General features: G+C 38.0%; 1 long non-coding RNA gene across 11 annotated transcripts in view; it reads left to right on the top strand.

Annotated features, from left to right (window-relative positions):
* The window catches only part of LOC103162901, a 323538-nt gene extending 299219 nt beyond the window's left edge, over positions 1-24319 (top strand). For 10 of the 11 annotated variants that reach the window (XR_003482822.2, XR_004768415.1, XR_003482824.2 and 7 more), the window contains 2 exons: positions 21416-21556; positions 23580-24319. This is a non-coding gene — a long non-coding RNA (uncharacterized LOC103162901). Of the gene's footprint in view, positions 1-9650; positions 10135-21415; positions 21557-23579 lie in introns of those variants that run through there. The other variant, XR_003482825.2, reaches the window with a different exon arrangement.
* Positions 24320-25235: the final 916 nt, after the last annotated feature.

Here is a 25235-nt window from a genome sequence, read left to right as displayed (position 1 = left end):
CCCCAGAAATGGGAAACAAAGAGGATGTTTGTCAACTGCTGTAAACTGAGAATTCACAAAAAATAAAAAAAGAATCAAGCCATCAGGACAGTGGGTTCAGATATTGGCAGAGTGTTATAGAGAACCAAGGTTCAGAATATGAAATGCTTAACTCCTTTTGATAAATGTTGACTCAAGTGTAATTATTGGTCTTGTTAGCTTAAGAAATGAGAGCAAGAGACAGCTCTGTGGACAGAAAATTTCACAATGAGGCTGTGTTGGCTAGTTGCTTAAAACTAGCTTTCAATTTTCAGTCACAGATTTATATCTAGTGGGAGGACCTGGCATGGCTGTGAGTCTGTCTCATGGACATTTGGATGCAATTTGATTTTGACTAATGGAAAAAAGGAGAGGAAGGTTTGAGGGTTGGGTAGTGACACAGTGTACTGTACTGCACATTGTGTTTCTTGTAGCTGCTGCAGCTATTGTGATACCATACACCAAGTCATGCTTCCAATACCTCAGCTTCTACTTAGCAAACTCTGTCTTTCTGGGTGGCTTTCACTTGCAGAGTTTGGTCTCTTACTCCCCATTCTGTCTCCAGGTGTAGGGATGACAGTCTTCTTGCTGCTAGTCTTTGGCTGCCTTCTTCCACATCTGGCTTTACTGGGTAACCTATTTCTTGCATTCAGTGTCTTGTGTTTGAAATGCTGTAGTTGTGCCCGCTTCTGCCTTTAAAGTCCCATGTCTTTCCTGTGAGTAGAGAGTATTGTTACAGGACCATGAGGGTGAACTTTCAAAATTAATAATGCATTTGGCCAACACTCAAAACAAATTTGCTTATAAACTCTTAGTCAGTCTCTAGTTTTGGATGATTTGCATTTCCCACCAAACTCCTCATTCTTATGTGTGTTTCCACTCTCCATCTTCCTTACTGTTTGTGAAATACTGCTTCCTCTCTGTGTCTCCTGCTGACATTTGCCTCTGCATTTATTTTAGGCAGAGAGACTCTGGTGACCCATTTCCACTCTTCCTGGTATCTGATCATAGTCTTCTTCCTCCTTTGTGGAACTCAGTGAAGGCATTAACATCTGACCAAAAGCAACCCTTCTCCTGTACCGAGAGATCAGACCTTTTAAATATAACAAACGCAATGACCACTTGGTGAACTACTGAGAAACCAAGTGCTAATCTGCTTATTCCTTAGCAGTTAGTATATTTTATAACCTCTTGAGTGACTTAATAATATCGATATAGTGTTTGCATGTATGGGTGTGTAGCTGTGGGAGACTCAATGAAATTTCTTACTTCTTACCTCTATCTTTTAATAGACACATGACAAAGGAAAAAATAAAATAAAATGACCCTTTCACCTAGCTAGATTTTTCAGCAGACCAAATAATAGCTCAATAGTAAATGATATTATAGCTTCTTTATTTAAATATTAATATATATGCTCATGACTCCAGACAAATTTTTAGTCCAGGTGAAAGACTTGAAGCTGAGAGAGGCCAAATGACTTGCCCCTGGCCCCACATAAAGTGTGTGGAATGGTCAGAATCCTCACCGTTCACCTTCAGTGCCAATCTTCTTTCTACTTTATGCAGGTGCCTCTGGGTGTGGAAAGATTATTAATCAATAAGTATTTTATAAGCTATACAAATTATGAAATTATGAAGAATAGTCTTCAGCATTAAACTTCTTTTAATTAAGGCATTTCCTACCAGAGAAACAATCAATTATTCCTTTTTTTTTCTTTTTTTTTTTGAGACAGGGTTTCTCTGTGTAGCTTTGGAGCCTATCCTGGCACTCGATCTGGAGACCAGGCTGGCCTCGAACTCACAGAGATCCACCTGCCTCTGCCTCCCGAGTGCTGGGATTAAAGGCATGTGCCACCAACACCCAGTTCAATTATTCCTTTTGCACTGTTTGCATATTTAGCAACCATGTGAGGTTTACATTTTTTTTTTGAGGTTTACCTCTTTTGAGTCAAAGCACTACATTAGACAAATTTGTGGTGTTCCACTCTCCCTAGGGATGTAGTCTTTCTCCTCAGTTCTTCATCGAGTCCCACTAGGTGGGGCAGCATCCGCTTAGCCTCTTGTACTGTCTGCAAATCCACTTTGCTGTGAACATGTGTTCAGATGACAGGTTTTGTTTTGTTTGTTTTTTTGGTTCTATTTGGTAAATTAAGACCATCTAGCCATTACCTTTAGAGTTGTACAAAATATATTGGCTTAAGCTTTCCGTTTGTTGCATTATAAAAGGAACACTGAGAACTTCCAAAGAAATGCTGAAACAGTTATTTTCCTGGGTCCAGAGACTTCTGACAATGTGGCATGTGGCATACTGACAGCCACTCTATTGTGCTTATTATCACTTATTTGGATTATAGTTTAAACCAAGATGCTCACAGTGACACGGCAAACAGATATTAGAGGGTGGGCAGCTTCACTGTATGTCTGATGGGAAGGGAAATACCTTTATTTCATACGCATACTTTTTACCTTGAACATGCAATACACAAGCAAAGATTACCTCTGAGTACAAAATCATGATAGATACTCAGTTTAACCAATGGCTGTATGCTGCTGAAACTCCCTGCCTGCTTATGGCAATGAAGAACAGCCTAGCTGTCAGCCAGTCTCCGTGAGAGGGCTTTGTTTATGTCTTCATTTTGCAGGGAGGAGAAAGCATTGCAGCTTCTGGGACTCTGTCATAAAACACTGATTTCGCTAGTTCAGTTGTTAGCACATGCAGTTACCAATGACAATTGCAGGTCTCTTGACCATACACTTATCAGTTTTATATTTTTATAATTAGGTTGGAAGGGTGTTTCCAGAATTATTACTATTTTTCTGTCTTATTTGGGGGGTTCACTGAAGATTTTGCTGTCCTGTTAAGTAGGAGCGTTCTGGAGTCGCTTGGAGTGGGCAGTAAGGGAGGCTGCTGTGCAGCTTAGACAACGGGCCTAACATCCTCATGGATGTTTCTCTGCTTCACCCATACCATACGTCCATGTGTCTTTTGACTTATGTTCACAGGTAACTACAGCAGTAATGGGGGTTGACATGCCTCTTGATCTCAGATGGCAGGATGGCAGGTGGCCTCAGGGCTGGCGCTTTTCCTAATACTGACGGGAAAGAAGCAGTAGAAACCTAGAGGGGCACAAACAACCTAGCAAGAAAATAGGAGGTATATTTAGAAGGCTTGCTCACGGCCCACCAGAAACAGTCAGGCCAGCAGCACATTTCCATAATAGTCCCGAGAGTGAAAACTGCAGGCTGATAGTAGTCATTCTATCTCTGTTGTAAATATTAACTTCTATCATAGAGTGGGAACCTAGATGACACTTAAATGAAATGAATTTCTCTTGGTCAATTAGCAGAATGATAGGTTTACTTGATTTCTGACAAAAACAGTTTCTGTAAATTTATAGGAGGAGTACTAAGGGTGATAGTACTTGGTAATAGGTTATGGGGTGATAGCAATGTTTGATTCATATAGTATAACTCTCCAACTATGTTCAGTGAAAGATCTTCAGTTATTATTCATACCACACCCTCAACCATGAGTAACTTGGTTATTTGTAGATAAAATCCGACTTTAGAGACATGTTGTTTTAGTGTCAGGGCTCCAAATATCTATTATGATCTTTCAAATACAGGCCTCAGCTCAATTCCAGGAGCTTGAATCTCCCTTTGTCTTTTAGATGTAGGTTGGTTACCTCCAGATGGCCTGGCCAAGGTGAAGAATGGCTCCTAGTTTGTATAACAATAGACCTAGGCCCTGGGTGGGCCCATACCTATTCTGAGGCTTAGTGAAATGTGCCTGGTGGAAGGCTGGGGCCCTTGTTGAATGTCTGAGGGCTTTTGTAAGTGCCTTGAGGATTAAAAGAAATATTTGATATCATCTCTATACATTTTAATAGATGTCTTTTGCCAGCACCCTGACATTTGGAAATCTATTTAAGAGGATGCTTGAATAAACCGTGGACTCCAGCATGGACTGAGAACCCTCCTGAGATGGCAAGACGTCTCTGTCTGGTCCTTAATGCCACAGGGTAGCTAGGAGTTTCCCAATTCACACTCTCCCACTTGGGATGGACCCGGGGCTGTTCGGCTGCTTCTGATGGCAGCCCCCAAGACATCAGTCCAGAATAGATGGCTTCTGCAGCCTGGGACTGATACAGGCCAGACCCAGCATTTTAGAATATCTATTTACATTGTTTATTGATACACAGTTATTTCTTGAATCGTTTTTCCACCTTTATTACTAGCTTTTAGATTTCTGATGACTCATTTCTAGAGTTCTGTTACTCTCTGTCTTAACCTTTAATATCTCCTCCCCCCTTGCAGAATACAGTACAATTTTCTCAGCCTGCCATTCAAAGACTTTCATAATTGGAAGCAAACCTGTCTTTCCAATTTCATCTCTAGCTTCTCCATATGTCACAAGCTTGTATTTGCCACCGCCCTGAGCTGACTTTGACCTCTCCATCTTTCATTGTTATTAAGCTGATTCTTTCACATATCCTGCTCTAGCTATTTGGAAAAGCTACGTCTTTCGGTTAGTTTCCAAAAGAGGTAATGATACCACAAGCACTACATATAATTATAACTAATTACTAGAAAATATTAGGAAAGTTATCTTTTCTTTGCACGTATATATACAATTTTAGGCTTATATTTAATAATAAAACCAGAGAGCTCCAAATTATAGCAATTTAGAGTGTCAGATTTGGCCTAATTGAGCTCACAAGGTATAATAAAGATATCATACTGATTTCAGCAAATTGCACAGTTTTTATCTATTAACACCTTCGTAGTGTGAAATAGGCACCTCCTGAGCACTGTTAGCTTTCTGCCATTAGTAATTCAGACTGGGACACTGCAGTGCTGTGAGCACTTTCTGCTTAAGTAATAGTAATAATCATGTTATCCAGATGCACTTGGAGTAACAACACAAAGAAATAGAAGCATACATACTTATGACCAAATGCTTTATTTCTACAAAACAAATGTGAGTTAATGACAGAGCCCTCTTCTCTCTTCTCCATTCTTAGTGAATATGAAAGTGAAAGCAAGGAATTTCAAAGGACAAAATGTTGGCATTAAACTTCAAGATCTCTTATACATTGGGAGAATAACAAAAATCTTCACAAAGGTGGTATCATTTGAACTGTACAATGAAAGACGGCTTGCATATAAAAGTATATAAATATATGAAAGAACAAGCAAAAACAGACTCGGAATATGGATGTGGAAAACTAGAATATGAGCATGGCTTAATATGGCAATGATTGTGTAAGAAAATAGTAGGAAAGTAACTTGATTTGTGAGGTCAATATACTAGCTAAATTATCTAAATCCTTGAACACTGACTATCATGAGGAGGCAATAGACAGGTGACATTACTGACAGGACATGGAAGGAGGACATGATGTTCTCCTGAAGAAACTTCCAACAGCTTATGTCAACTGAGGTTCCTTGGAAGAAAGCTTTTGTCATGTTATGTTGAAAGATCCGCATTCATTTACATTAATTAGACATTTGGAAAAGATTTTGTAAAGTATTTTTTAGGGGAAATACAGAAAGGTAGAACGAGCATGTGAGTCTCAGAACATGAGGGTAAGGGCTGACTTTATCTTCTGGGAAAACACTATACCAGTAGACATGACTGAGGACATAGAATCTTCTTAGACATCTTAATAGTCCTGAACTTGTTCTCTGGTTAGAAGAAAGATGACCAGTGGAAATTTCTTGAGAATTAGGAAAGTGGTAAGCTGGCTCAATGGTTGAGAGTATGCACTCTTTTGGCAGAGAACTCCAGCTGAGTTGCTGGCTGGCAGCCAAGTTGGGCAGTTCATAACCACCTCTAACTCTAGCTCCTTGGGATTTGATATGTACTCCTGGAAGTGTGTGCACCTGAATGCACATGTATGTACACACACAAATAAGAGACGATACATATAATTAAAAAATAAAAAAGGACCTTGTGAACAGTGAGTACAGATGAATAGCCATGAGAGCCGATTCTGACACAGGTGCAGAAAGATCCTTTAATTTACTGAGCAAAGGTGGGGAAAGAGAATACTTCTGAGAGAAAATTGAGAATTGGAAGATAACGTTTCATCCTCATCTCCAGGAAACTATCCTAAAGCATAAAAGAAAACTAGGAACCAAAATGAAATCTCTCTTTGTGAACAGGAGGATACGTAAGAATATGGGCTAGAAACATGAAGGAAAAATCTTTTGCACTTGAAGTCAGGAGCAGAGAGTTTCAGGAGCTGCCCTCAGGCCCCAAGACCGGATAGGAAGTCTGAAGGACCAACCCTCTGCCTCTTGATAACAGTTACAGAAAAGAATCTAAAGTAATTTTTCCTATACATGCCTCCCAGAAACAGAGTCTAGAAAAACCTTTAAAACAGGTGTAATAACAGAAGAATAATTGCTAGCATTTCTAAGCAATGCATGACATAAAACAAAAGAACAAAGGAGCAGGTCAAAACTGATAGCATGCTCCTAAGGATCCTGCTTCCATAAAAGAGATGACTGCATGTTGCAATGAGATTTTTTAAAAAAATATTATTTGTCAGGATTAAATTCAAACACAGGAAAAAGCCCCAGGAGACACAATGGAGGGACTATGGGGTGCTGTGAAAATAAAAGAAAATGAATTACCATGGAAATAAAAATTAGAGGTAGAGTAAAAAATATGTTACTACTAAAATCATATTGGTGCTCATGGATAGCTAGGCTTTGGGCTGTGTGTTTTAGGCAGGAGAAAATATAAGGTATAGTATTGCTCCCAGCAAAGCAACAAAATAATGGAACAAACACATCTTTAGATACAGAACAGCTTCAGATGCTGAATTTTAGAGGCAAATCCAAACACCTGGTGAAAAGAGATTAACATTCCCACAAAAATTCACAGAAGGCATCAATGAACAAAATGGTTTTGTGAAGTAGTAGATTTCAAAAAACAAAGAGAGAAGAAAAGAAAAGAAAAAAAGGAGCATACAGACTGGAAGTCACCTGAGAGGGAAGTGCAGAGACTGTTTTCAGACTGCCCATCTGTAAGGTTCAGTTTTTAAATACAGTTCAGCAATGGCTACAAACTGTTTGGAAGGGGATGGTTTTAACAAGCCAAATGCTGGTTCAAATGTGAGAGCTAGGAACACATTTTCAAACTGAAAGAGGCTGAGGAATATTGTTCCAATTAGACCTGACATCCAGTGAGAACTAAGGATGCGTTCCTTCTCTGCTGCCCCAGTCACCCTATGGCTGTGGAGCTATATGGTTTCGCTTGCTCTCTGCTAATTGTGCTGTCATACCCTCAAAATCCTTCTGTCTCTAAATCTGAGTCCTTTATATATGTTTGCTGCCCTATTTGAAAGTTCTCTGTACTATTTCATTTAACGCTACCATTTGTTCTATGGAATCTTTGTCTAATTAAATAAAAATATTTCTAAGTATTACAAACTCACATTTGGCTTTTGTGCTAACATTAGATTCTTATCTGGCAGCCCAGTAGCTGGGATATGCTCTTTTAGCCTTGCTTCAACAATTTTCTTAATATCAGCTGTTACATCCACACCCACAGACCAGGCGTTCCTTCTATCTCTTGAGCTGATCTATTAATAGTTTCCTAAGCCAGCAGCAGTGGCCCACACTCATGAGGCAGAGAGGCAAGGGCATTATAAATTTGAGGACATTCTGAATACTTTAGATCCACAGTTTGTTGAATGTAGGGTGCAGAACCCTTGCATCCTAAAGGCTATTTTCTTTTGGCAAAATCTGTAACTTCAAATCATCCATGTCTGCCCACTTTTCCCTGGAGTAATATTTGAAAGTTGCTGCAAATCTAATAATAAAATACAATATAAATATAAAAAACAATTTTATAGTATTGAATCAGGAAAAATTATTGTCTTTGATATACACCTGTCAACCTAGATCACAGGCACCTTTTGCAGGGGTTTTCCCAAGTTTGAGACCAACATGAGAAACATAATACACACACACACACACACACACACACACACACACACACACACACACACAGAGAGAAGAGAGAGAGAGAGAGAGAGAGAGAGAGAACAAAACATACACACATGCATACACACACACACACACACACAGAGAAACACAAACACACACACACACACACACACACACACACACACACAAACACACACACACACGCACACAAACAACCTCAAAAGCTGATAGATAGTATTGTAAATGAGTTTGGATAATGACCAATGTAGAGTGTTGTCTCTATCACTACAATTACACTGCTGGATCTGTCTCATATTACTTAGGAATATAAATAAAATATGTAATTTCTAAATTTGAAAATACATAAAAAATTAAGTTATAACTCAATGCTTTCATCTGTAAATGGGGAAATAATTTTAGTATGTTAATATTCACATGAAGTTTTATGCTGGGGTGTGCTACAGAGAATGGAGAAGGTTAAGGAGTGAGGGCTTGACCAAATGTGGAAACAGCAGGTCAGAGGCACTTAGCACTCCCTTCTGCCTCCATAAATCTGAGAAAGATAAATAGAGTGCTAGACACATAAGGTGGAAAAGCACCTGTTCAGGAATTTCTAAGCCCCTGTCTACTGGCAGAGCATATCTGACTGTTAAGTCAGAGCTCAGATGGTAGAACCAGAAGTTTCCATGTCACCAGACCTACACACAGAAATCATCGGCAGGGATTACATATACCAGTGGCTATAATATCATGCACCTTGGGAAAGAGATCAGGTCTCAGCCTGCACTCATTTCCTTCTTGTCTAACCAGTGATGAATAACTCAACACTTCATCAGTCTTGCTCCATGGACTCTATAAAATGGAAAGCTTGTCTAAAGGCATCTCCGTCCTCCATCTGCCGAGGAAAGAAGCCATACTAGCTTGTTTCCGACCCCAGCGTTGTTCTCTTTTGCTGTACATTTATTTATTGTGTTTCCCCCTCACTGTTGTTTGATCCTTCATCTCATAGCCTGGTCCTCATTTTTGCTTTATCTTTCTCTTTTTGGTTAATGATTTTAGATTTTCTTATTTTTAGCTATTCTAGATCATTCTTCCCCATGTGTATATTGGAATGCAATTGTCATATTGTTTTTATAAGTTACACATAAATACCTAGTTTATTTTTAAAAGCAGGTTCTATTTTTAAATTTTGGTTGTTTGTTTTTATTGTATGGCTGTTTTGCTGCATGTATATCTGCTATCATGTGCATGTGATGCTTGCAGAGGCTGGAAGAGAGATGGTTCTGAGCCAACATGTGGGTGATGGAAATGGAACCCCCGTCCTTTGGAAGAGTAGCAGTGTTTTTAACTGCTGAACAATTTCTTCAGCCCTAAAGGGTTCCATTTAAAATAAAGTTATAACTAGTTTTAAATTTTATGTTTGGAATTTGTTTAGGAATAGTATTAAAAACAAAAGTATAATATACTTTAAATTCATTTTGCTCATTTTAAAATAAAAGACAAATCTTAACACATTTTTTATTTGTTTTGAGTTGTATTAAGCAAATGCATTTGTGTTAACAATGACATTTACAAAGTAATATTTTGACTGCCTTCCTACATCTTTGTAAGCTACAAGAAACTGCCAAATTTCATTTTCTTTCTCTTCTCTGTGTTAATATTTTATAGGTGAATATATTATTAAATTCTAAAGTCCAAGAAGCGTTCACGTCTAGAATACCCTATGAAGCCATTCAGAGTCAATTACGTGTACTGCAGAGTATGTGTGTTTGCCATTGAGGTCCATCACTACGATCTTTTCATCCCAATGCCATCAGTTTTCTCCTCCCATCCTATTTGGAAATAGAGTTTAGACATCTATAGCATTCAAAACTAATTCTTGCCTCCAGATGTACGTCAGATTTTCCTGTTGTCAATGCAGTGAGTAGAGTCTCCTGATGGTGGTATTTATTTTGGGAAAGATGAGAAATTTGTGTACCTCCATTCTCTTTAACAGTCATCCTAGGGAGACAAATCTTTATGAAATAAATTATAAAAAAGGATAAAAACATATTTTATACTCTGAAGTAAATTTTAGGGTTTGTGCAGTTACCAAGACTACCCAAAGAGTAACAAATGTCTTCGTTCTATCTAAATAAACACTGATTTCATATCTGGTTAGTCATTCTGTGTCATCATTGGAAATGGATAAAATGATAGCATAAACCAGTGTCAACTTTTAAAGGCAAATAATTTGGTTTTTCTTTATGTTTGATTGAACAAAAGTACAATCCAAATACTGATGTGTCTAAAGATGTTTATGACAAAAAGCAAAGTAAATGGTTTTCCCATCCTAGGAACAAAATGTGCCAAAAATGTTGGATGCACTCATCCAATGACACTGTAATCCACGGAATCTTTGAAAGGATTGTACAATTGGAAAATTCAAATGAAAATTTAAGTTTGAGAAGTGTAGATAATGTTTTACTCTAGAAAAAGATAATTAGATACCCTGCAATTTAAATTGAAATTAAGGAAATTCTGAAAAGGTGACTCTTAAACCTTACCATTAAGCATTGCAGCTTTCCTACTGTGATCCAGGTGTGGCAACATGATATATTAAAGTACAGATATCAGCATTGAGCCATTCCCTACTTAGGATGAAGCAAAAAAGCAACCATCAGAATTGGACATACCAATACTCTTACTCTGAGCAGAAAGAGACAGAAAATTGCCTCTGAGAACAATGTGGACCAGGTCTTTGATATCCATCCCTTTACTGATAAAAATCAACCTAGCTGGTTAATCTGTCCATAATCTAACCTATCATTCTTGTCATGGGGAAATTCTGTTATATCTGAGATTTTCTGTGCATGTGACAACCACAATATGCCCTTGAGCACAAACTCTCCACTGAGCCCTTAATGAGAATATCAGAGTTGCAAGGATAGAATTTAGCTTCCTCCACAAAGGACATGTCTATGCACTCTGAGAACATGTTGCTGACTCTGAAAGTAAACCTTTCAGATCACTCCTCCCTGAGTATCTGAGCAATAGAAGCATCATGATAGTAATTATATCCCAAAGCAATTACTTCAAAGGGGGCAATACTCATCTAACATATACTTTTGGCTACAAGGAAGCCCCCCCACAAAATGTTATTCAAACACAGTCATAAAATTAAATGCATGTGTGAATGATCAGGCTTAAATATGCTTTGATTGAGCTGAGACTTTTTTACCCCAAGTCTGTTTTTCTGATATTACAAAGGCTCTTGCATTCATTGCCTGCCAACTTTTCATTTGAATTCCATTGTCAGTCTCTACCCATCAATTGAACGACAAATGTAGCAGTCATGTAATGGTTTTCTAAAGATGGTTATTATGCTGTCTTTGATCTGTAGCCACATATGTCTTTTCTGTGATGATTATTTGTTTTTCTGTATAATTTGGAAAAGTTTCAGATGTGAGGTTTTACCCTAAGCAAATGCCATTTTCTTGGCTTTCTTTCTATCTGAATTCTGAAATGTCAAGAACTTATCCCCAGTATTTTCTTTGTTCACTGTATCAATAAAGTGCATAAGGTCCAGTTTCCAAACAATTTTTTTTCCAATCTGCTGCTTCCCTTTCAATTATCATGGACTCTGTCTATATCTTCATAATCTTTTGATTAGCATATATTCCTGCAATACATCTTTAATAATTTTTCTATCTCCCCTCTTCATATTTCCAACTCACTGTCCACAAGCACCAGGCTTCAGGATGCTCTGGGAATGGAGCCCAGGTTACATCATTCTACTGCATAAACCCCTCCAGGGCCTTCTCTTTACAATTGGAAATAAAAACTCTCTTAGGGCTTTGCTTTCTTCTTTTCTCTCAAATCTAATTTCCTGCCAATATCCATAAAATTGTTCACAGTGATGTCAGTAGATTCACTCATCTTTTACTTTTAGATTTGGTCTATATTGTTCTGGCTCAACTCTTTTTCAACCAACTAGTCAGTACTGGCTACATATTTTCCTTCAGACGTCAGCTTAAAAGTCACCAATTTTTCAAAAACTCACTCCATGATGCCAAAGCAAATTAGGCAGCTAGTTGCCACAACACATCATCAGCCTCAAGTTTGGGCACTACAGTGACACACTCTGATTGTTTATTTGCATGTATGCATTTTCTGTGGTTTGCACATAAATGTAAGGTGACAGGAGCAGATGACTGGATAACTACAGGGTTCTCAGCCTCTCCATTTGAAGACAGCATTATAGCAGCACCTCCTTAATATTGTATGAGATAATCTAATAAGTTTCTCTTTAGTACATATTCATTCTTGTGGTGATATCTTGCTTGTACAAATAAAGCCTGTCTGAAGGTCAGAGAATGTAGCTTGCCACTAGCTAGCCATATTGGCCTAGCATATCTGACAGACATTTCTGTGAACCAGGATAATCTGAAGGGCTGGACTGCCTTGTCTTGGCAACGTTTGCAGTTACTCCTTTTGGTATCCTGTTTGCCCAGTTTGGACAGCATACTGCCAGTAGTTGAGGCAATGGCACTTTCTTGCCCAGTGGCTTACCTGGTGATGCCAGAACCTCTTGTTTTCTCAGCAGTGACCTTTCAAAGACCTACAGAATATGACTTTTAAAATGGTTTATTGGGTTTTTTCATGACAATTAGACACAACTGTTCCTGGTAACACCAATTACGTCAGAGAGGAAGATGGGCATTGAAAAAACTCACTATGAAGTTTGACTTCAACACATTCTATTCTTTCTGAATCCTAGAGCATTCCAAGTGGTACAAGTGTCACTCTGAGTGCTATGACTTAATGTGGCTCTTCTTCTGTGTGACTTTGCAAAAGCAAATTAATGTCTGTAACTTTATTTTCCAGTGTGTATAACTGGCCTCAAAGAGTGCTGTCAAATGAGTTAGGAATGGCTACATGTGAGATTTGCATAGTTTTATGAGACTAGGCCAATACTTGCCCTGCAAGCATGAAGACTGGGGTTTAGGTGTCAAGAACACATAAAATCATTGACAAGTGTGGTGAATACTTATAACTCCAATGCCTAGGATATTGAAAGTGGGGATTTTTGGAGGCAAGACAGATAGCTGAATTAGATGAAATCAGTGAGCTTCAGGTTCACCAAGAGATCTTGCCTCAATAAATAAAAGACTGGAGCCCCTACCAGGAAAATACTTCCAAACGAATGCATACATTTGTGCATTTATAACTGCATATGTTTCAGCACATGCAAACATGTTTACAACACACATGGAATATAAAGAGACTACCAAATGTGTAAAGTAATATTTGGCATGCAGTAAGAGGAATGTTATCTCTGATGAGTTCATATTCTTTATTTCTGTGATTCAAATAATCCTTTTTCTAATAGATTCTAAAGATTCTAATTTATTTGTTGTTATAACTTCACCATGAGTGGGAAGTTTAGTAGTTTTAGCATGGGAAATTTGCTTTAGCACCAACTCAAAAAGGAAACACTTAAAAGGTTACTTTATTTTTCTGGGATGAAGATTCTACTTTGTAGAATTAGTGTACTTAAATAATATTCATTGAAGGACTGCTTAAAATGAGTGATTTGGTAATACATGGATTTTATACATGTATACAAAAGTCTAATTTTAACATTATAAAGTAGATATTTTCAGGTTGAAAAAAATTCAGACACAGAGGGTTGACTTAGTCTTTCTGTCTTTCTTCCCTTTACCCCACGTCATCTTTGATTTTCTTGTTCTTATTTTTATTATGCCTCTTGTGTGTAGTGCCTAATCTCCATCATTGTGGTTTTCAGCCAATCATAAAAACACTGGTTTTCCAGCCAATCACAATAGAAACATTTGGGGAAGATACTATGTCTGCCAAACATGGGAGGATTTCCTTTATTATCCTTTAAATTGTAGAGAACAGAGAACAGCACCTGTTTACAAAGCATGCACATTATATTACTATAAGTAATATTGGCTTTGTTGAAACTATTTGATGGGACATGCACAGATTATATGCAAACACTATGTCAGTCTATACAAAGGACTTGAGAATCTACAAATTTAGGTATCTAAACAGAGAGTTTCAGAACCAAATCCCATATGGATACTGAGATACCAAGGGATTAATGTATTTAGGCTTTAACATTAATTTGGAATTCAATTTTACTGCTTAGAAACTGCTACCTTCCCTTCACATACACAACTGTAGGCTTCCTAACTGACATACATTTCAATTCTCTGTATGTGAGAAATTGGTTTTCAGTTATGACATTACTTTGGTTGCCTTTCTTTCTTCTTATTGGTGGCAATGTTGAATGGTGATAACCTTTTTTTTTTTTTTTTGCATGTTCTTTTTTTTCCTCTCCATTTTTTTAAAAATTAGAAACAAGATTGTTTTACATGTTAGTCCCAGTTCCCTCTCCCTCCTCTCCTCCCCTGCCCCCCACTAACACCCTACCTATCCCATACCCTTCCTGCTCCCCAGGGAGGGTGAGGCCTTCCATGGGAGATCTTTAGACTCTGTCATATCCTTTGGGATAGGCCCTAGGCCTCCCCCCCCCCGGTGTATACTCAGGGAGTATCTCTCTATGTGGCATGGGCTCCCAAAGTCCATTCCTATGTTAAGGATAAGTACTGAACTACTCAAAAGGCCCTACAGATTTCTGAGGCCTCCTCACTGACACCCACGTTCATGGGGTCTGGATCAGTGCCATGAGGTTTTCCAGCTATCAGTCTGGGACAATGAGCTCCCCCTTGTTCAGGGATGATAACATTTTTAAGAGTAAATTTTTTAGCAGCTGACTTACCATAGGGAATCTTCATGAGTATTTTATAAAATCATAGGTTTATATGTAAAATTTTACATATTCTGTTGCCATGAAAAACACTTAGAAAGTACATTTCTACCCAGACTGTTCATGACATGAAGATTGTGATTTACTTGGGAATATTCTTCCCTCGCTGCTTTTCTAAATTCTCTCAGTAAGCATTTCACACTGAGGAACATGCCCTTTGGATTCAGAAGAATCTGTGGCTTGGCCAAGTTTTATTTGGGAAAAGCATCCACTGAATTCTGTACCTTAAGTAAACTTGAAGCAAGTGTTTGAGAGCAATGAATCCTTTCATTTTTAGCACAAAAAATAACTCCTCATGATCTAATTTTCTGGACTGAGTTTCTATGTATTCAGCTTTCTTAAAGCAGGTGGACATGAATATTAAGTATGCCTTGTCTCCCTCCTTTGTTTCTGACCTTAATTCTTTTCCTTTGTTGAGTAGAAGCTGTGACTAATGTGTCCCCATGCCTGCACTATTATTTTCAATGTTGTTCTGAATTTTAATTAAAATTTCCTTTGAAGTGTTTTACCCTCAAGTTCTACATAGATTTTAGATGCCTTTCATGTGATGGGCAAATAAATGTTGATGCAAACATTTCAGTTGGAAACTTCAATTCTATTGGTTTCTCTCCACTACTTTGCTTGGAAGCCTTTGTGTTCTACATCATTGTAAATTTCATAATAAGTAAAAGTATAGTCATCTTTTTAAAACCCCAAGTTTTAGGGTGATGGCTTTGGAATGTCTGAGTGCTCCCACAAGGTCATAGTCTCCAAAACATCTGCATACTTGCAGCCATGACTTGCCATAGAGACTGTCTTATGGCCCACCACATCTGTTAGAAAGTACCTGGGTCTCATATGGTTTCCACACAGGCATGGTTCTATCATGGTTGCCCAGATTCTTACCAGTTGCACTCTGCCACCAGAACTCACACTCTTTTTGATATTGATATATTTCATAACATACATTTGTCACTTGTATATCACTTCATCCATTCCCCATTTCTCAGTTAGATTTCAGGTTCCAGGTAAGCTGACATATTGTCTGTTTTTCACTCCTTTATCTTTAGTTCTTTATCAGCAATAAAGAGCAGAAATATCATATTTGTTGAAAGAATGAGCTGTTAGGAATTCCCCTGTTGTCTATTACTCTCCTCTGTAACTCCTTTACCAGTGAATTTCTCTAGGTATTTTTTTCTGAGAGACAGTGAACTAACTAACTCTTTCATCATTTGTCTCTGTCCTCTGTAACACATGATTATAAGGTTACTGAGAATAAGCCAGTAGTTGGGGGAGGATCATGGACCATGACCCAGTGCCTTTGTTCACATTCTATCATACAGAACCCACTTTCTCCAGGTCCCACATAAGACGAACAGATTTGGCAACCAACAGGCCAGTCTCTGCCTCAGATAAGAACATCTGGATGTGGAGTTTGGGGAATGAAGTAAGACTTGCTCAACTACAGAAGTTCATCCCAGGAAAGTCCACCCTACAGGGCTATGTGGCCATATTGCTAAGGAGATAGCTTCATCCCTGCCCCTGAGCCTCAGCTCACAACACAGTCTTCACTGATACTGTATTAAATTTATCCTTCTTTGATTTTTGACATTATATATTTGTATCTATCTATACCCCTCTCTCCATCAACTATCCACCTACCAACTATCTCTAATTAGCAATTTTACTTTCAAGGTACCATAGTCTCAGACTTTGAACTGTAAAACGTTATTTCATGCTTAACATCTAGGCCCATTTTTAGATTTTTCAATTTTACTTAACATGTGGTTAAGCAGTATCAAGTATTAATTTTGGAAAGGAAAGTGGGCCATTTTCAAATAAACTTACAAGTTCCCACTGAATGGGTTCTGTTCAGTAACAAACAGCAAGCAGGTTTGGGAATGAAGGCTAGGGTGTGAAGTTGTCACCCAATATCATGCTAAACAGAGTCTAGATAATTATAGTTTATTTCAAAATGTTAAGTGGATAAACCAGATGTTTGCACATTGAAGATGCATTTTTAAATGACAGCTTTTAGAAGTTTATTAAACTACGTGGGAGTAAGATGTTACAAGAGTATTCATTCAAACAAATAGTAAAAAAAAAATACAAGAAAATCAACACAATTTTTGACAGATTAATTTTGAAAAAGAGAAGACCTTTCGAAAAATAGTATGGAAGGCACTAGGCAAGAGGTAGATAAAGATCTTCAGTGAACTAAAACTACTAATTGTGGCTATAAATAGTCCTGGGAAGTTGGAGAGAGTGCTAAACTCAGCTTTGTAACTCATAGAGACTTCATTCATTTCATTTTAGGTGAAAATAACAGTAGTTTTTCTCTTCCTATTGTCTTCAGGAAGAGTGAATGCAGACTCAGATGACCTTTCATGCCATTTTATGTATCTTTTAGGGGTATCTCCCTTATGAGAATCTTTTGAGCTTTGTAAAGCACCTTTGAAAGTTTAGCCCTTCATTCCACACTGTCTCCAGATCTAGAGGCTCCACAGACAAACAGGAAAGGGTCTCCCCTGAAGAAGTTTTATGTCTATCAAGAAATGCATACATCAAGGAGCATCTGATGAGCAAAACATAGGTCTACACAAGAGCTGTCCCTGTAAGACAGTGTCAGCCTTAGTGGCATCAAAGAAAGATAGGCCCTCTTGGACCCTAGCCTTCTGCATTTCAGAGGAAGAGTCCTTTTCATTTTGCACCCTCTTGGTGCTGAAGAGAAAGCAGCAGGCAAAAAAGATGGTTCTGTCTTTACATTCTGAAGAAATTCTATTCTTTCTTCTAATAGTCTCAGGGAAAAACCTATTAAAGAAAAACCAAAAAATGTTGTTACGCCCATCTTTGTCAACTTTGGTAAGCCCATGTGTCAAAACAAGGATGCTCAATATATATATCTATGGATAATTTGTGCTGAGAATTCATTGTGAAGGGCTTTCCTGGGAACTGGAGGGTGCGTAATTACAACTCTGGATTCTGCTGAGTACCAGTTGCAATTCCCTTGTTTCTCAGTGATCAAAATTCTTTGCAGATACTTCACAGTATACGTTGGAACAGGGACATAGTACTCCTTCAGATCAACTGCTTCAGTAGATTTTTTTGCAGTTGTCCCACTTTCCTTCTATTTACTATATTCACATACATAGGATACTTTTATTTCACTACTTATTCCTAAACATTTCTCAGTTTTCCCATGTTAAATACTGCATTAAGTATTAGATACTATAGAAGCAGAGACAACATCTGATGTATCTGTGTTGATTTGTACTACTGTACTTTGTGGTGCCTCATGTTATGGGGGACTAGTTATAAGCATTCAACAACGAGTAACTGAAGATGGACACTGTAAAAATGGTTTCAGGTTTCTCCCTTGTATCCACAGCATCAAGAGGTGAATTTGTGTTTCTTCAAGGAAGAGGCAGATTATTTTCATTTACTGGGATATGGTTCATCTGCTTAGTTTTGTGACTTGATTTGATTAGTGGGACAACAGCAAGGGGCACATAAAAATGCACTTGTGAGATGGCTCAGAGTGTAAGGACACTTGAAACTCTTCCAGATCATCTAGGTTCCGTTATGAATACCCATGTGGCAGCTCACAACTGCTTTTAGCTTAAGTTCTGAGGGATCTGATGCCTTCTTCTGTCTTCCTCAGGCATCATGCATGCAAATAGTGTACATGTACACATGCCTGCAAAACAGTCATATGTAAAGATGAAAGGGCATGCTTGAGAAGATCCCTTGTATTGGAACTCTTACATCTTGAAAATCTTGGGCTGTCCTGTTAGAGGATCTGAGACCATATGTAAAGACAGATGTTAGACTCTCAGACATCACAGCTGAGAGAAAATTGCAAACCAGATGGATGACTCTTAATTCAGGAAGTGAGTCCGGGTGAAGATGTTTGAGCCTAGAGCAACCATGTAGCCGAGCAGAGCTCAATTTCTGTTCTGTGAAATTCTGACCTATGGAAATGACTCCATTTTAAACTGTTTGTTGGGGGTGGTCTTCTCTCCCTCTCTCTCTCTCTCTTCTTTCTCCCATTTCCACCCCCTTTTTGAGACAGGGTCTCTCTGTTATATAGCTCTGGCTTCCTGGAATTAGATATGCAAACCAGTATAGCTCCAAACCCACAGAAATCCTTCTGCCTCTGCATCCAGATTGCTGGGATTAAGGGTGTTTACCACCATACCCAGTTGGTGACTGCTTCTTACTTAAAGCCGCTAAATCTTCATATCTCCATTCACTGGGGATAGGATAGTGTGGTGGGAAGTAATTACAGTGATCTACTAGCTTTCCAGGGCTGCATAGCCTATATCACTTACACAGAAGAAACTGTCTTCCAGATCTCAAGTCTGGGTGTTGGAAATAAAGGTGCTGACAGGATGGGTTCCTTCTGAGAGTTTATAGGAGGGATCTGACTATGGCTTCCTCATCTCATTGTCTTCAAGTTGTGTTCTTGTATGTATGTCTGCATCCAAGGCCCCCCTTTTGTAAATGTGCTACTCAATCTAGAAGAGATACTACATTTAAACATTTTCTTTAAATTAGCATATTGTTATGGCACTTCAGACAAAACATCTTTCCAAGGATTAAATTTTGCTGATGGTGATGTGGAAAATGAGTGGTCACTGGAAACTGAACTGTGGAGTCGCCTTTATCTCATTGTTATATGCTTCTGTGGGAAAACGTGGAGCAGGGTAAGGACTAGAGTGCTAAGTTGTCCAGTAAGGAGGCTGTGTGGCCTGGCGATGAGGGCTTTTACTGTGGAAGATGAGTGTCAGGAGATGTTTCTGCGACTTTCCTGCTGTAAACATGCTGAGCTGTTGGTAGCAGCTGAACATTTGACTCATTCTGGGCATCTCTCTTTAAAAGACTGATTGACAAGGTGGGGCACACACAGGTGAGTGTGATCAGCAGGGAGAAGGTCTTGATAGCATGTCATATGGCTTAAGCTACAGCTAAAGAAAATAGAGGAATGCTGATTGCTGGTTTCAGCTGTTTGAAGGTTTGTCATTGAGGAGAGGGCTTAAACCTGGTCCTTTGTGGCCCAACAGAAACAGAACCCTCAAGCTAATACTTTCCACAGACAGCTTGGAGGTGTAACATACAGGGTGACATCTTCAGTCTGAGAAATACGTTGAGGGAATATCGTGCTGTTTTTTCTGGTTCTGAACTTTCAGGTTCTGTTTTGGGCTAGTGAGAACTTCTAATGTCAAGGTATTGGGGATCTGTGGCATTGTGTCACTTTTATATAGACAAATCAGATTTCTTTTGTTTGATCTTTTCTAGAGACAGATGATAAATCATTATTCTTTCAGGTAATCAACTGATATCAACATCTTTTTGTGACTTCTCAGAAACCTCATGACCTCCCAACCACAGGACATTTAAAAACAGTTTTATGCGTAAAGATTAACTTTGAGTCATTTTCTCTATTTTACATCAGTGGGTTGTCCCACACAAGCAGTGCTGTTTCATGTGGCCTTTATTTTCCTGTTTATTTCAAAGTTACAATTCATAATTTTAGTCAATAATTACATGACATACCACCTCAAAGTTTGTTTTTTTCTAGTTATTTGGTGTTAATTTTGTTTTCCTAATTAGGTTTTAAGTTGCTTTTGAACAAGGAAAAAAGATGTCATATCATGATTTTTATTTAAATAGCTTTTGAAATAACTTTCAAAGCAATCTCTCTGGTCTAGTAAATATTAAGAATAAGATACAACTTGAATAGGTCATTGCTTTAGTCTCTAATCATTCAAAAAGTGGAGACATATATATATATATATATATATATATATATATGTGTGTGTGTGTGTGTGTGTGTGTGTGTGTGTGTGTGTGTGTATTGGCAGATTGTTAAATGAACAAATATGCAATTCCAACAATAACATTCACAATGGGTTCATTCTCCTCTGATTGGCTGCTGGTTATGGTGTTCTATGATTCACTTACTCTGTAATGCTCAGAATCTCACTTGGAAGACATTACTGAGATAAAAAGATACATTAAGAAACATCAAATTTTCAGCTTTCTGACAATTTAAAGAGAGATTAATACAGAAATTAAGTCAGGTATAAATGGTAGAAAATAGAAATACTGACAATAGAGTGAAAGAAGGAGGTAAGAAAAAAAGCAGAGTATAGGGGAGAGAAGGCAGGGAATGGAGTGGGAGGGAAGAGAAGAGGGGACTCCAAGACCATGGTGACCACTAAATGGAAGCATATTTTGTGTGTTGCACATGCCCATGACGTCTTAAAAGATGCATTCAAGTCCTCATGCATTTATGACCACACCCATGAGTGTGAGCATTCCTGTGAGTGTGACCTGTGAGTGTGACCTGTGAGTGGGTCATCCAGGATTAGGAAGGAGCCCAGCTCTGACCCAAGGGTATCAGGCACGTGTAAGGCTGGGGCTGCATGGACAGTGAAAAGATGCTATGTGGTTAGGGAGGCAGTGATTCAACATTGCCTCAGCTAGCACTGGAACACCGACAAAAGCAGCAGCTTCCAAAACCAGAGAGAAGCCTGCAGCAAGCAGATTCTCCCACAGGGTGCTAGAAAGGACTGCCCCTACTGATGCTTTGATACATACTTCTGTCTTTCAGGACTTGGAGATAATCCAGTTCTCTGGTCAAAGCCTGAAATTGTGGTGCTTTGTCATGGTAGTCTTAGGAAATGATGGTCAAAAACAGAGAGATGTAGGAGCAGAGAGAAGACATACCTGTGTAAATCAGAGGGTCACAGAGGTAAGGAAAAGAGCAAGGCACATGTGAAATTATGAAAGATCATTCCAAAGAAAATGTACCTAATGCTTCTTTGTAACAGTATTGCTAGGTAACATTACAGAGCTTTATAGACAACTATGCCATTTAAGCTCAAAGCAAACCTCGGGGGGAGCTTTTCTACCTTGTTCTGTGTCTTAGTGTATGCACTTAAAGAGAACCTTAATCCTAGCACTTTCGAACCAGAGGCAATGGGTCTCTGTGAGTTCAAGGCCAGCCTGGTCTATATAAGGGGTTTAATTTAGCAGACTACATAGCAGAGACTCAAAAAATATGAGAGAAACTTACTGTGATTTCACAGTTGTGGAAATGGAAGTTATTTGGTGGTTAATAAGTTGCCCCAAGGTGCTCTTGTCAAGATTAGAGCCCATAGAAATTCATCTATGGACATAGGACCTGGAAAGAACTGTAGTACAGGGATTATGTTATCCTTTGGATGTGGACACTGATAGGTAAGTCACTTACTTTCCTTTCCTTCCTTCACAAACCCATGCCATTTAAAATTTAGGCTCTTAAAACATTGGCCATAAATTATATAACAATGCTTTCTTTAACTGTATGTGAATGAGATTAGTTTTTTTCATCTTGTTACATTTCATTTTCACCATATCATTTAATAGGGAAGTTAGTTCCTCTTTGTGTCAGGTCACCTAGCCACACTAAATTTGCTGATTTCTTTACTCTTGTCCAAGAGTATGTTAATTGCTTCAGGAGTCACAATTTCCCCAGCATGGGTATAATTAATTGAGAAGACAAGGCCTGGATAACCAAAGCAAAATTGCTTCTTGTCATCCATAGTAATTCTCCCCTAAGGATTTTCCCAGAGTGTTTCTAATTAGAGGAAAATGAGCCAGCACATTAGATAGCCCCAATCTGGCTTCCAAGAGTTTCTTTAAAATGACTTTGTTTCCTTCAAGTTTATAAAGCTACTTAATAAAAGTTTTAAATGTAGTGTTACATAGCTACACATGACAAGAGATTTTTCCTTCTTTCATAGAGTTTAAAAATAAAATTCATATGGATAAAAAATGTGACAGTCTAATCTGTACACAATAGGACATAACCTGATTTCATGTAGTGTTTAATTAAGATATGAAACAAATATGCATCATGATAGTATAGGTAGAGATAATAATATACCTAAAACTAGTGAGAAAAACATTTCAGAGTAATAAGGCAAAAATAATTCATAATAAAAAGCAAAAGAGTAAATTTATCTCCAATGAGGTCAGAAGAAAATTAATTAAAATGTTATTTTTATGACTTCTTGCATGTTATAAATTAAGATTAATTCAAAAATAATGAAAAACTTTTAGCATGTTCCCTCATGGTTCCGTGAATCATGGAAGAGCAGATATGCAAATAGAATTTCAAACATTATAATGCTTATGGCTCATAGACCGCCTACATTAAGATGATACTATCAATAATTTATTGATATAAAATTATGTTTGTCTGCCAATTGACCTGTTTTAGAGATGGTTGGAAAGATCTCGGATTTTGGTCGAAGATAAATTTTCTATTATAATTGACATAGGAGAGTTTGGATTGCCAGATCATCTGTGGACCACTCTTGTGATTTGATCATGTGAGGAAGTGGTTTGCAGTGACAGGGTACAGAAATTATGTACAGACTGCCACAAGGTCAAATGTCTCTGCATTTGTGTCTAAGGATGACAGATAACAAGAATTTATATTTTTGTAATCATGAAATAAAAGGGTCAAAGTTTAATATGGCAACTTTTAAAATTACTGATACTATGGTTTGAAAACGATATGTCCCCTGAAGGCTCATCTGTTGACTATTTCCTTCCCATAATAGCAGTGTTTAAAGGTCAGGTCTTCAAGGGGTGACTGGATCACAAGGGCTCTAACCTCATCAATGGATTAATTCATTGATGAATTTACAGCTCAATGTCTATTAAGATATTGCAGGGGTATGACTTGAAGGATTTATATTGTTTCTTTCCTCTTTCTCTCTTTTCAGGTTTTGGATCTTTTATGTTGTGTCTCCTTTACCTTGATGTTTTCCCTTGTCACAGGCTAACAATGTTAAGGCTAAGGAAAATAGATATAAACACTTGAAACTGGGAGCCAAAATACACAAAGCATGTGTCACAGCAGCAGAAAGATGATGAATACAGGAGAAATCAAGAAATCAATTGTAAAACTTTAAATAAGTAATACATAGTAGAATTACAGTTTAACAATATTTGCCAATTAACTGTAAAAATATCCAGGATGGACAGTATGAACCTGATAATACATTTTTAACTTTTGATTTATATAGTATATACAAGAGAAGTAGAGAAAAATATGTTTTCCTTAGTATTATGTTACTTAATGATACATCTAAAAATGGAATTGTACTTGCAGAACTTGGGGAATGGAATGGGATGGCCATCGGTATGGAGTCTGATGGGGACTTACTGATGGGGACTGAGAAAGAATGGGTTTTTCAGCATGTAATGAGATAATCTTGTGGAGCCACCATGGGACCAAACTAGGCCCTCTGCATGTGGGAGATATTTGTGAAGCTTGGGCTATCTGAGAGGCCCCTGGCATCAGGACCAGGATCTACCCCTGGTGCATAAGCTAGCTTGCTGGAGCCCATTCCCTATTTTCAGTCTTAACACAGGGCTGGGAGTGGAGGTTCTGTCCTGCCCCAACTTAATATGTCAGAGTTTTTCGACCTCTCATGGGAGCCCTTAACTGTGGGGAGGAGTGGATGGGGAGGTTGGACTGGGGTAGAGGTGTGGGTGGGGCAGGGGGAAGAACTTTTGTTGGAATGTAAAATGAAACTAAAATTAAATTTAATAAACAAAGTAAGTAAATGAATCCAAAAATTTAATAATAAATACATAGAGAAAAAATGAAAAAAAAGAATGGGTTTTTCTTTCTAACTGCTGTGAAGTAAATGTGGTCAAACTAACTCTATGAGGTTCTGAATCTTCTGAACAATATTCCAAGTTATTTAAAGGTTGGTTTCAAAAGAGAACAAATGAAGCTTTGCTCTTCTTATCTCAATCACTGGAGGAAAGTGATTTCAATGTCAAGAACATCCCATGTCCATCCACCCTGTAAGGTCTGCACCATTGAGAACTGTGGCGGGATTAGACTTGCATCTAAGTGGTGTTATTGATAGTTAGGTTACTGGTAGTCTCATCATCCAAATTGGAACTGTGTCATTGTAAATAATTTATTTCTCATAATAAACTATTGGTCAGGTGTTGTTGTTTAAAATTTTTGCTGCCTGTGGTCAAATATAGGCTGGGAAGATGTCATGTGAATATTAGGACCTAACTTTGTATCTCCAGAATGTACCTAAGAGTCAGTTTATTTTTGTTTCCCAGAACAAGGGGAAGTAAAGAGAGCAGTATCCCTGGATTGGTGACCTCAGATGAATTATTGATTTCCAGGTTCAATGAAAGTCTCAGCCTCAAAAAATAATGTGGAGAAAAATGGAGGAAGACAACCAATGTTCACTTCTGGCCTCCTCATGTGCCCACACACAGATAAAACTTCATATATTTCATATATGGAATCATATCTACTTTTCTCTCAACAGAACTGGATTTATATCACATAATTATATTTAACCTTTAATTTCTCGTAAAAAGTTGATGCTATAAGTTAATATTAA

Source organism: Cricetulus griseus, chromosome 2, assembly GCF_003668045.3.
Source record: "Cricetulus griseus strain 17A/GY chromosome 2, alternate assembly CriGri-PICRH-1.0, whole genome shotgun sequence".
Taxonomy (NCBI): domain Eukaryota; kingdom Metazoa; phylum Chordata; class Mammalia; order Rodentia; family Cricetidae; genus Cricetulus; species Cricetulus griseus.
The sequence above is the reverse complement of the archived record's forward strand: the minus strand, read 5'-3'. Positions and strand labels throughout refer to the sequence as shown.